Genomic DNA, 10851 nt, shown 5'->3' with positions numbered 1-10851 from the left:
TATTATTTTCTAATTTTTGTGTTGGTATGAACATCAGATTAAAAAAATAATGTGCAAATGCACTGAACAAATGATTTTCATATGTCCCCCTTTATATAAGTGAATAAATGAAAAAAAGATATTTGCTTACAATAATAGGGCCCCAACATCATAAAAGCATGGGGTTTCATAAAAAACAGCTCATGATTTATTGTGCGTGTTTAAGTGAGTTTATCAGGAGCACCTGCTACATTTAATCTCAGACATTTCAGAAACTCCAGAGGATTATTTTTTTGATTGATCGATTTATGTATGAATGCTGCAATCTGACTGCTATGGATTTAAGTATCACCAAAGATATGTGGCAATAAGTAGGCAATATGTGTTGTTATGTATTTTGCAGACAGTCGTGATTTTGGACAGAGATTCAGACTATTGTAGATGAGTTACATGCATTTCCATGTTATCCCAGGCTTCGGGAAGTACAAGCATAATAGCTAATTTTGCAATTCAGATTTATAACAGAATAACCCATTTCTGTATTAGGAGAGCAGCATAGTCCTATCTAACTCCCTTCCCCACTATGAGAAGAGAGTAATACATTTTCAGATCAATAATTCAGCGCTATATGGTTTTACTAGAGATCTTATATATTATTCATGAATAAAGAAGGTGATAAATTAATACACAGGAAGTATTTTTCTCTGTCATGCTTGATGCATTTAAGAGGATAGTGAATACAATAAAAATTAAATAAATAAAATAACCACTGCTATTCAAGGTACACAATTAATTATTTTAGATGTGAGAAGTAGATGTCAGCCAGTATATTTTTGTGCAGCCATACATTTTTTCTTTATATTAGCCTCTCAGCCACTTATCTTATTTAACCATTTAGCTATAAAAAAAGAAAATAAATTAAATAATAATAATTAAAATATTCATTAAGTTTCTTATTTAACAATTTAATAAATTTAATAAAATGTTTATATTTTTATTATAAATTTAATAAAATGTAATAAAAATATAATAGATTTACAAAAATTTTATAAAAATGATTTAGCCAACACACACAATATGCTCAAAAAAGAAGGCTTTACAACATATGCTGAACATTTCTATGAGTATTTCATGGCATACAATGAATGTTGGATTATTTGTTCTCGATAAAACACTACTAAAATCACAAACTTTTGGACATGTAGCACATAACAGAATAGGCTTGATAAAAAAGACAAACATGATAACAAGAAGCACAAGGTTTTAGGTGATTTTTGTTACACTGTGAATAGTCCACATTTTCACCCCCTGTAGAGACCAGCTTCTGAGCACTTATGTTATGGCCATGCAGCAAGGTGCTGACTAATGCAGTCCACACAGGCATTTAATAAAACATTTCAAATGAATAGAGTGGCATGAAATGATACCTTTAACTGGAAGTGTTTTGCCAATGTCTGTACGAGTAAAAGTTACACCTCTCACATTCAGAACAGCCTCTGATCGATTATGTGGGCGGGCCAGAGGGTAATTATGAACCCAGGCGATCTCAGCAGCATCAGAACCCAAGAAAACTTGGCTCCTACTCCTGCACAGTCTGGAAAAACACTTCCAATTAAAGGTAGTATTTCATGCCAATCAATTTACCTAATATACTTATATTAAAAGCCCCGCAAAACTGCATCACAGCACTCAAAACTACCAAAATGCAGCTATACAGAAACATAAGGCATAAGGTAAAATAAGCTTGTTGAATGCAAGCTAAGCTACTAATGACATAAGTAAAAGTAAAAATTAAGTAAATAAGTAGATATTTACAAGTACATGCTGTATCAACAGGTTCTGCACTCAATTCTGTAATATGTTTTGAAATGAAAAAGTGCAAAAAACAGGAAAAAACCCAAAGGCTCTTCAATTTCTATAAAAGAGCACAATATGTACAACTTTACATCAAGTTTAAATTCTCATACAGTATCTCCTAATTACAAAACACAAATGAACTGTTCATAGATGAGACAGAAATAACTCAGAGAAAAAATATGGCTTGCTTTGCTATCACTGACAGCAGCTTCAAACAACTCAATTTAGTGCACAATCATGCAGCGCCAACTCAATACAACAGCAGTAAAACATGCCTATAAGTAGAAATTATATACAAGCACCAAAATTATAAAACTACCACCCCATAACTACATCAACAAACTCTACACTGTATTAATACTGATTATGCTTTGGCAACAAAAACATTATTTACTTAGAAAACAATGCTACACTACTGGATTGAACCACTTGATTAAACACTACTGTACTTAGTTATAGGATTCAATACTTATAATACTCCACCAGTACTCTCTTTATACACAGTAAACATTCACTAGCATTTTGTTTTTAATCCAAGTTTTATCCAATCTCCAAGTGTTGGAGACTGGAATACAGAAAATAAAATAAAATAAAACACTGCACGGGTATTAGGAAAAATCACATTTTAACATCCTGTTATATCACATCATATTTTAAAGGACATTTTATATATTTAGTCGCGATTAGACCTAAATACCAACACAAAATATGTTTACTGTCATTATAAAACATTTTCAGTGGGCCTTGCCAAGCACCATAAATGATAAATAATAATCTGTACATAGAAAGTAAAAAAGAAAGTAGTACAAATATTTGTACAAAAATAAATGCATGCAGTACTATGTTGATTGCTGCTTATTTCTAGAGTGTAGGGCAGTATTATAGTCTTGTTAGGGATAAGGACTGAAGGGATGAATGTAGTGATGCAATGATAAAATAACAGTGCAGTCAATAATTTAGGCAGCAGCTAATTTTCTTTATTGCTCTGTCCAGGCTATGTTCTTGTCTCCGAACACATAACAACCCTGATCGGAATGAAGCCGTTACAGAAGACGAAGGAAACAACTTGCTTTACCTCAAATACAGCGTACAACATTCTTAGAAGATAGAAATGTTACTGAGCTAAAATTATTTTCCTATTGGACATGCTTGCATTTGGGCTTAAGTAGGGTGACCAGACTCTTTTACCCGGACATGTCCTCTTTTTTAGACTTAAAAAATGTCCTGGCGGAATTTCACAAACGTCCGGGATTTTGTTTTTCTACTTACATACATAGAATTTCGAGAACCGTTTCGTTCACAAACTCCCCTTCTCCCCTACTCCGTTTGGTTCGCTTGAGTGAGAAGGGGGAGGGTGAAATAGCCTAAAATCTTTGGATTGGACGGCCTGACTTTAGAGCTACCGTTATTGGTCGATAACATTCTCTGTAAACATTTAATTGGTCAGTCTGCACGTCAGTAGTAACCCCTCCCCACGGAGAGGTGTCCTCCTTTTCACCATCTCTCTGGTCACCCTAGCTTAAAGCCAATTTTGTAGCAACTGCGAACTAGTGATAGGAATTTCGGCTCTTTTTGGGGAGCCGGCTCTTTTGGCTCGGCTCTTCATAAAGAGCTGACTCTTTTGGCTCCTAACTGGCTCTTTGTTTTACCACTTATTCCCACTGGTACAGAACAATATTATCTACATTTTACATGACTACATGGACAAAACATTATTGTTCAATATTAAAAATAATAAATAGTGTTGCAATGGCCAATTTTGTTTTATGGCTGTCTTGTAATAACTCACTGATTGCACTCACACATTCAATTGTATAAATAACTGGATTTTTATTTAAACACCTTAATAAAAAATCACTTGTAAACTCTGGAATATAGCCAATGGAACCCAAAAGTACAAAATAGCTTATTAAATTAAATAATCATCCATTTCTGGGTAATAAAATAAACAAATACTCTGCAAAGTGCAAAACAGCAGCATTCAACGGTAGTGATTAAAACAACCACAACTGTCAACAAACATTTAACTGATTTAACATTTTCTTCAACTATTTTTTGGAAGGCAGATTGGCATTCAGGAAAACCAAGTGTCTCAGCTTGGAGAGTTGGAGCTTGCTTGTTGTTCTCTGATTGGTTGAATGACAAGCCTTAGAAAAAAATGGCTCGGTCTTAGACGGGAACCGGCTCTCATCGTTTAGTTACAAGAGCCGGCTCTTTGAACCGGTTCGTTCGCGACCGACAAATCACTACTGCGAACACTAGCTAACCTACAAATGTAACTAATACTTATGTCCTTAGAGCATATAACTTTTCAAATAATATCATTGTCCCTCACAAACCTACAATGTCCGTATAAAATCACGAGTTTTGTGGTGCACTCCCATCAGTTCCCTTGTTAGGTGAATGGTATGGGTTCTGGTTCGTGCGAATACTAGTCCAAGATCCCCAGAAACTCAATTGTCTTTATATATATATATGTCAGATATATATGTAGTCTTTTCAGTATTTTCAGTCTTTCAAATGTTGTCTAGTGTATGATAAGCATAACTATCCCTTCATTAAACAGGCAAGTAGTCAAGAAAACTCGTTCCTAAGGATTACGACTCAGAGTCGACTCCAACAAAGAATCGATCCCTTAATTCTAGATATTTCAGAAATGGGAGTCGACTCCAAATCAACGACGATACGATGTTGGTTCAAATTTATGCAAATTGCAGTTTTTCTTTCCACAGCATAGTATCAAATAAAAATATTAAAAAAAAATGTCTGAGAATCAAACAACTAACCAGCGTTCATCACTTGGAGTCGAGAGGAGAATGATGTAGTTCCTGAATCTCGTGTTGCTCTGTTAATAATTGAATGTAATTTACCTGGATTAAATTTGGTAAGTCAAATATTGTTAACCTTGCACTCTGTTTTTTTTTCCTCTCCATGTTTTGCCTTCTGAAAGTGAGATTATTGTAGAATCCACTTTTGGAATCAAACAGCCGTTGGAGTTCATTCTTTCCGTTAATATTTGAATTTTAATTGAGTGAAAGCTGCGCATGCGTGTGCTAAAACCCCAGTCCTGAATCACCAATCTTCACTGGAAATGTCTCTTCAGAATACAAACTTCTAGCCTAACTTATCATTCATTCATTCATTATCTGTAACCGCTTATCCAGTTCAGGGTCGAGGTGGGTCCAGAGCCTACCTGGAATCATTGGGCGCAAGACGGGAATACACCCTGGAGGGGGCGCCAGTCCTTCACAGGGCAACACAGACACACACACACATTCACTCACACACTCATAGCTACGGACACTTTTGAGTCACCAATCCACCTACCAACCTGTGTTTTTGGACTGTGGGAGGAAACCGGAGCACCCAGAGGAAACCCACGGGGAGAACACACCAACTCCTCACAGAGGAGCGGGAATCGAACCCACCACCTCCAGGCCCCTGGAGCTGTGTGACTGCGACACTACCTGCTGCACCACCGTGCCGCCCCTAAGGAGTTAAAGACTTGCCTTAAAAATAGCGATTATAAAATTTTAAAATATAAATTATAATATCCTAACTGATACTCAGGTAAGGGGGAGTGATATTGTAAGGGGGTACTAATATTACAAAAAAAGTTCATTTTGAAATGTGGCAGAGATGGAAAGAAATTAATCCAGAATGGTTTGATGAGATTCATTTCTGCTTTGAATGGAAATTCCACTATATTACACAATTTATCAATATTTTTTTAACTGCACTATGTTAGAAAAATGTAGTCAATAGAAATTGCTTGGGGGGGGGGGGGGGGGGGGGGGGTAATAAGATCCAGCTTCACATGCTGCCTGATGACTAACACATTGTTAATGTTAGTTTTTGGCCTAAAATATTTCTCTTTCTTTCTGATATACTGCTATATTTAGAATGATCACTATCAGAATGATATTCACATGTATCACTATTTTAATATTCTAAGGAAATCAGTCTCTTCACAACATCACATCTAAACTATGGAATTATGCAATGATTTTGAGCTCTTTTCCTTTATTTCAAACTGCTTAAATGTTTCAGAAGGCAACTCTGTGAATGTTTCTGACGCTGGAACTTATCAGTCCTGCTGAACAGAAATGTGGGCTAATTTCAGGGCCAGTTTAAATAATGAGATTATCTAGTTTATTCTCAGCCAGTAATGAACCATTCTCTTCTTCTGATACTATGCATTTGTTTTGACTTATTGCAATGGACTGTTTGTGCTCCAATGTTCCAATTACAGCTCAGCTCATTACCTATCTCTCTCTCTCTCTCTCTCTCTCTCTCTCTCTCTCTCTCTCTCTCTCTCTCTCTCTCTCTCTCTCTCGTTTCTGCTTCTCTTTAGGGACATATGTATGTATGTGTATACATACACACATATATATATATATATATATATATATATATATATATATATATTTCTAACCAATAGAAATGCTCCTAAAATCATTTTACATGAAATAATTTTACAGAAAATATTTTTTCCTTCTGCTGTAAAATGTAATATAATATCGTTGTTGTGGGCGGCACGGTGGCGCAGCAGGTAGTGTCGCAGTCACACAGGTTGTGGGTTCGATTCCCGCTCCGGGTGACTGTCTGTGAGGAGTTGGTGTGTTCTCCCCGTGTCCGCGTGGGTTTTCTCCGGGTGCTCCGGTTTCCTCCCACAGTCCAAAAACACACGTTGCAGGTGGATTGGCGACTCGAAAGTGTCCGTAGGTGTGAGTGTGTGAGTGAATGTGTGTGTGTGTCTGTGTTGCCCTGTGAAGGACTGGCGTCCCCTCCAGGGTGTATTCCCGTCTTGCGCCCGATGATTCCAGGTAGGCTCTGGACCCCCCGCGACCCTAAATTGGATAAGCGGTTACAGATAATGGATGGATGGATGGAATATCGTTGTTGTCCAATTGAAAACATGTATCTCCCAAAATCAGGGTTGCGGTGGTTCCAGATACTACCCAGAATCACTGGGCGCAAAGCAGGAACACACCCTGGAGGGGCGCCAGTCCTTCGCAGAACGACACACACTCACACCCATAGACACTTTAGAGTCACCAATCCACCTACCAACGTGTTTTTTTAGACCGGTGGAGGAAACCCACAGAGACACGGGTAGACCACACCAAACTCCTCACGGTCATCCGGAGTGGGGCTTGAACCCACAACCCCATGGACTCTGGAGTTATTTTCTTGTTTATGTGTATTCACTTTGAAAACTGAAATAAACAAGCTATCTAAGAATAGAATGTTCTTGCAACTTTATGGTGTATTTATTGAAATATTGGCTTTATTTTTGAATTATTAACTTTTCATACTGACTTATTATTTTTTATACATTTTTGAACAATATCCATTGATTGACTAATAAATAGAGAGTTTAAAGAGAGGCAGACAATGTAGGAGAATATGGAGTGATACGAAGAATGTGACATAGAGTGAGAGAGTGAGAGCCCCACCCACTACCACAATTCCGACCTCCTGCTCATCTCCCATTCTGCCGTCACCCTCTAACTCCCCCCACCCCCCTCACCACTCACACACACACACATGCACTCACACGCAAGCGCACAGGCAAATGCACACATGCACACACACACACACACACATATCGACTCAAACACCCAATTATCGCCTTCACTTTCACCGGCCACTTCTACTGAATTAACCAAAACAATCATGGCCGACCGAGGTGTGTCGTCTAGGCTCCAGACCCTAGCATTGCTGCTGGCATTTTCGTGTGTACTCTGCATCATTCATGCATTACTGGTGCATAGTTTTCAGAGCGGGGGAGAAACGTGTGCATGCATTTTATTCTGTGCCAATTTTCAAAGGGTTTGCATGACCTGCTAGCTTGCATTGCTGCATGCATTCACAGATTGATCTCATGAATGCAGTGGAAACTTGCTTAGCATGCTCATCTTTTTAAAACTGGCACAAAATAAAGTGCATGTTCACATTACTCATGTGCATGCAGTGCAAGGCTGCAGTGCATTCAGATCCTTCTAAAATTGTCATAGTATAATATGTGTACTACTTTCTCCTGTGCATGCAATGCCAGCTTAGCAATGCATCTAAATCCTTTAAAAATTGGCACGTAAAAAAATGTATGCTCATATTTCTCTAGTGCAAATACAAGATTAGCAATACCTTCAAATCCTTTTAAAATTCAAATGCATGCATGGTAACATTTCTAGGTATTACACTGTTTTGTTTATTTATTCATTGACACTATATTATTGTGTTATTTTCCTTGTTGTTGGCAAAGGTCGAGTGCATGGCATTCCCAGGACAGATGTCATGATTTTAAGCAAAGCTCAAGTCATCATAACAAACAAAATGGGGGGAAGAAGCAACAAGAAGATGAATGGGAAGAAGAAGAAGAAGAATACGGTCAGATACGCACCTGGAAGTGTGTTACAATCCGGCTGTCTAGAACCCAGATGCTTCAGGAGATTATGTGAGAACCGCGAGAGCTGACAGTTCAGGCTTAATGGAGCATCCACAGCATGAACAGACGGACAGATAGATGAGGGGAGAGAGAGAGAGAGCAAGAGAGACAGAGATAAAGAGAGCGATGCACACGATGCAACAGCAGCAGCAGCAGAAATAGCAGCCTCTGAATGAATGGAAATAAAAGGGAAAGCACCGCACTCCTCCTTCAGCCGCTCGTCCTCCTCTCCTCTCTCTCTCTGTTTTCCATCCTCATCCCTTGTTCCCCACAGCCTTGTTATGAAGTGTCTGGGAGCATGGTGCGCTCCCTTTTATATTTGTTTTATTATTTTTTTTTTAACCTTCCTTCCTGAAATCCGTCCTTCTTTTCCCTCTCTATTCTCTCTTCTGTCCCAGACGAGAGAGAGAGAGAGAGAGAGAGGCTGCAGACACAGCGTCTGGGACCAGCCGTGCAAGTATGGGTTTGTGTGAGTGAGTGAGTGAGTGAGAGAGAGAGAGAGAGAGAGAGAGAGAGAGAGAGAGAGAGAGAGAGAGAGAAAGAGAGAGAGCCCTGAGGAAAGCTGCAGCCTTATAGACACTCTCCTCTCCCCTGCTCGCTCGCTCACTCACCCGCTCACTTGGAGGGGAGAGGGAGAAATGCGCTGAGATGAAGCCACACATGCACACGTGATGCTGAAAGAGAGAGAGAGAGAGATGGAAGGAGGAGGAGTAGGAGGAGTAAGGGGAGAGCTAGAGATGTGAGAGCAAGAATGAGAGATGGAGAGAAATGGAAGATAGATTAGAAAGAGGAGAGTTAGAGATATGGAGGGAGAGAGATGAAGAAAAGGGCAGAAAGAAAAAAGGAAGTGAATGTAGAGTGTGTAAGGAGAAAAAGAAGAGAAACTGATGCAAAAAGAAAATGAAGTTGACAGAGAGAGAGAGAGAGAGAGAGAGAGAGAGAAGATGTGGAAATAGTGGAGATATAGATGAAGAGACCAAGAGGGAAAGAGAAAGCAAGACAAAGGAAGACAGAGTGAGGTAGTGTCAGCAAAAGAATGAGGGTGAGAGAGTAAAAGGCTGAAAGAAATTTTGAGTATGGATAGAGTACAATGACACACACACACACAGAGAGAGAGAGAGAGAGAGAGAGAGAGAAAGATTGATCATTGACAGAGCAACAGCCTGCTGTCTGATTGGGAACAATGAGTAGTATCTCTGTCTCTCTCTCATTGTTCCTCTCTACAGAAACACCTCTGTGTGCCTGAATGATTCTGTAATCAGACATACAGCAGTGATGCCCTATGGCCTGCATTCTGCACATTTCATGGCCATTTAACTACAGCTAGCATGCATTATGCTTATGCTTTAAGTCTGCCTCTCTTTTGCATGTTACGCTTCAGTATTAATCATGACTTAGTGCTGGAAATCCATGCAAAGACATTATCGAAAAATGTTAGATCTGTTTGAATACATTTTAAAGAGAACTAAAGAATATCAGAAATCAGTGACCTCTCCTAGTGCTTTTTAAATGCTGGGCAGTGCCCCATACATATTCATGCATCAGTATCCGGCTGTGATGTATAATTTAAAGTGCTGTTTTATTAATGGACCCCTTCTTTTGGGGAATCACTGAACATACAGGATGTGACAGTAATTGTCTTTGCTCCGAATTGCAATTTGTGTGTCTCTGTGTGTGTGTGTGTGTATGTGTTGAGAAAGCTTCATAGTGAAAGGCTTTGATGTCTTAATTTAGCATCTGAATCTGTAGATGTGTCATGTAATCCAAAAAAAAGGCCACCAATTGTCTTGCTTTCCAGTGAAAATTGCATTTTTCCTGGCTTTCAGTGTTTTACAGTGTGTGTGTGTGTGTGTGTGTGTGTGTGTGAGAGAGAGAGAGAGAGAGAGAGAGAGAGAGAGAGAGAGAGAGAGATCTGGGCAGGGTCTACTACTTTTTAGTTTTTCTTGTGGCTCTTGTGTGCCCCCTACCGGCCACACAATTCCCCACAACTACGTCCCATTTGAAATTAAGTATCAAGGATGCTCATTTATCACCATCATTTACACACACACACACACACACACACACACACACACACACACACACACACACACATATATATATATATATATATATATATATATATATATATATATATATATATATATATATATATATATATATATATATATATATATATATATATATCAGCAAACTCATCCACCCTGGAATTCCCTGGAGTTGATCACAGTCTAAACACTATTCACTTCACACACTAATATTTACTAACTTTGATGTACCCAATATACTTTAAAGGTTACATAGTGCTCTCTGGGGATGATTTCAAGAGCAATTTGGAAACCACAGGGTGGAGAATTATAACTGCATAATGCTATATGGCTCACGAGTGTTTAGCTCTCTACAAGAAAAAGGCTAGAGAGAGCTGAACAAAAGTTAATACTGGACTGACTTTACTCAGTAAAGGGAGCTGAGAGGGACATAACATAAGACAAATGCTTGTTTCTGTGCTGGATTAGTAAATAATAAATAAGAAATGTTTCCCTTTCTTGATTTGTTGCTCTGTT

The 10851-nt window shown here is 38.6% G+C and overlaps 1 protein-coding gene across 3 annotated transcripts in view; it reads right to left on the bottom strand.

Annotated features, from left to right (window-relative positions):
- LOC136709365 (protein unc-13 homolog C-like) overlaps positions 1-8556 on the bottom strand; it is a 245897-nt gene extending 237341 nt beyond the window's left edge. For 2 of the 3 annotated variants that reach the window (XM_066684518.1, XM_066684520.1), the window contains exon 1: positions 8243-8556. The gene's annotated coding sequence lies outside the window, so the exon portion shown is untranslated. Of the gene's footprint in view, positions 1-4622; positions 4721-8242 lie in introns of those variants that run through there. The other variant, XM_066684519.1, reaches the window with a different exon arrangement.
- Between the last annotated feature and the right edge of the window lie 2295 nt (positions 8557-10851).

The sequence above is a fragment of the Hoplias malabaricus genome, chromosome 11 (genome assembly GCF_029633855.1).
Source record: "Hoplias malabaricus isolate fHopMal1 chromosome 11, fHopMal1.hap1, whole genome shotgun sequence".
Classification (NCBI taxonomy): domain Eukaryota; kingdom Metazoa; phylum Chordata; class Actinopteri; order Characiformes; family Erythrinidae; genus Hoplias; species Hoplias malabaricus.
This window is presented reverse-complemented; position numbering and strand designations above follow the sequence as displayed.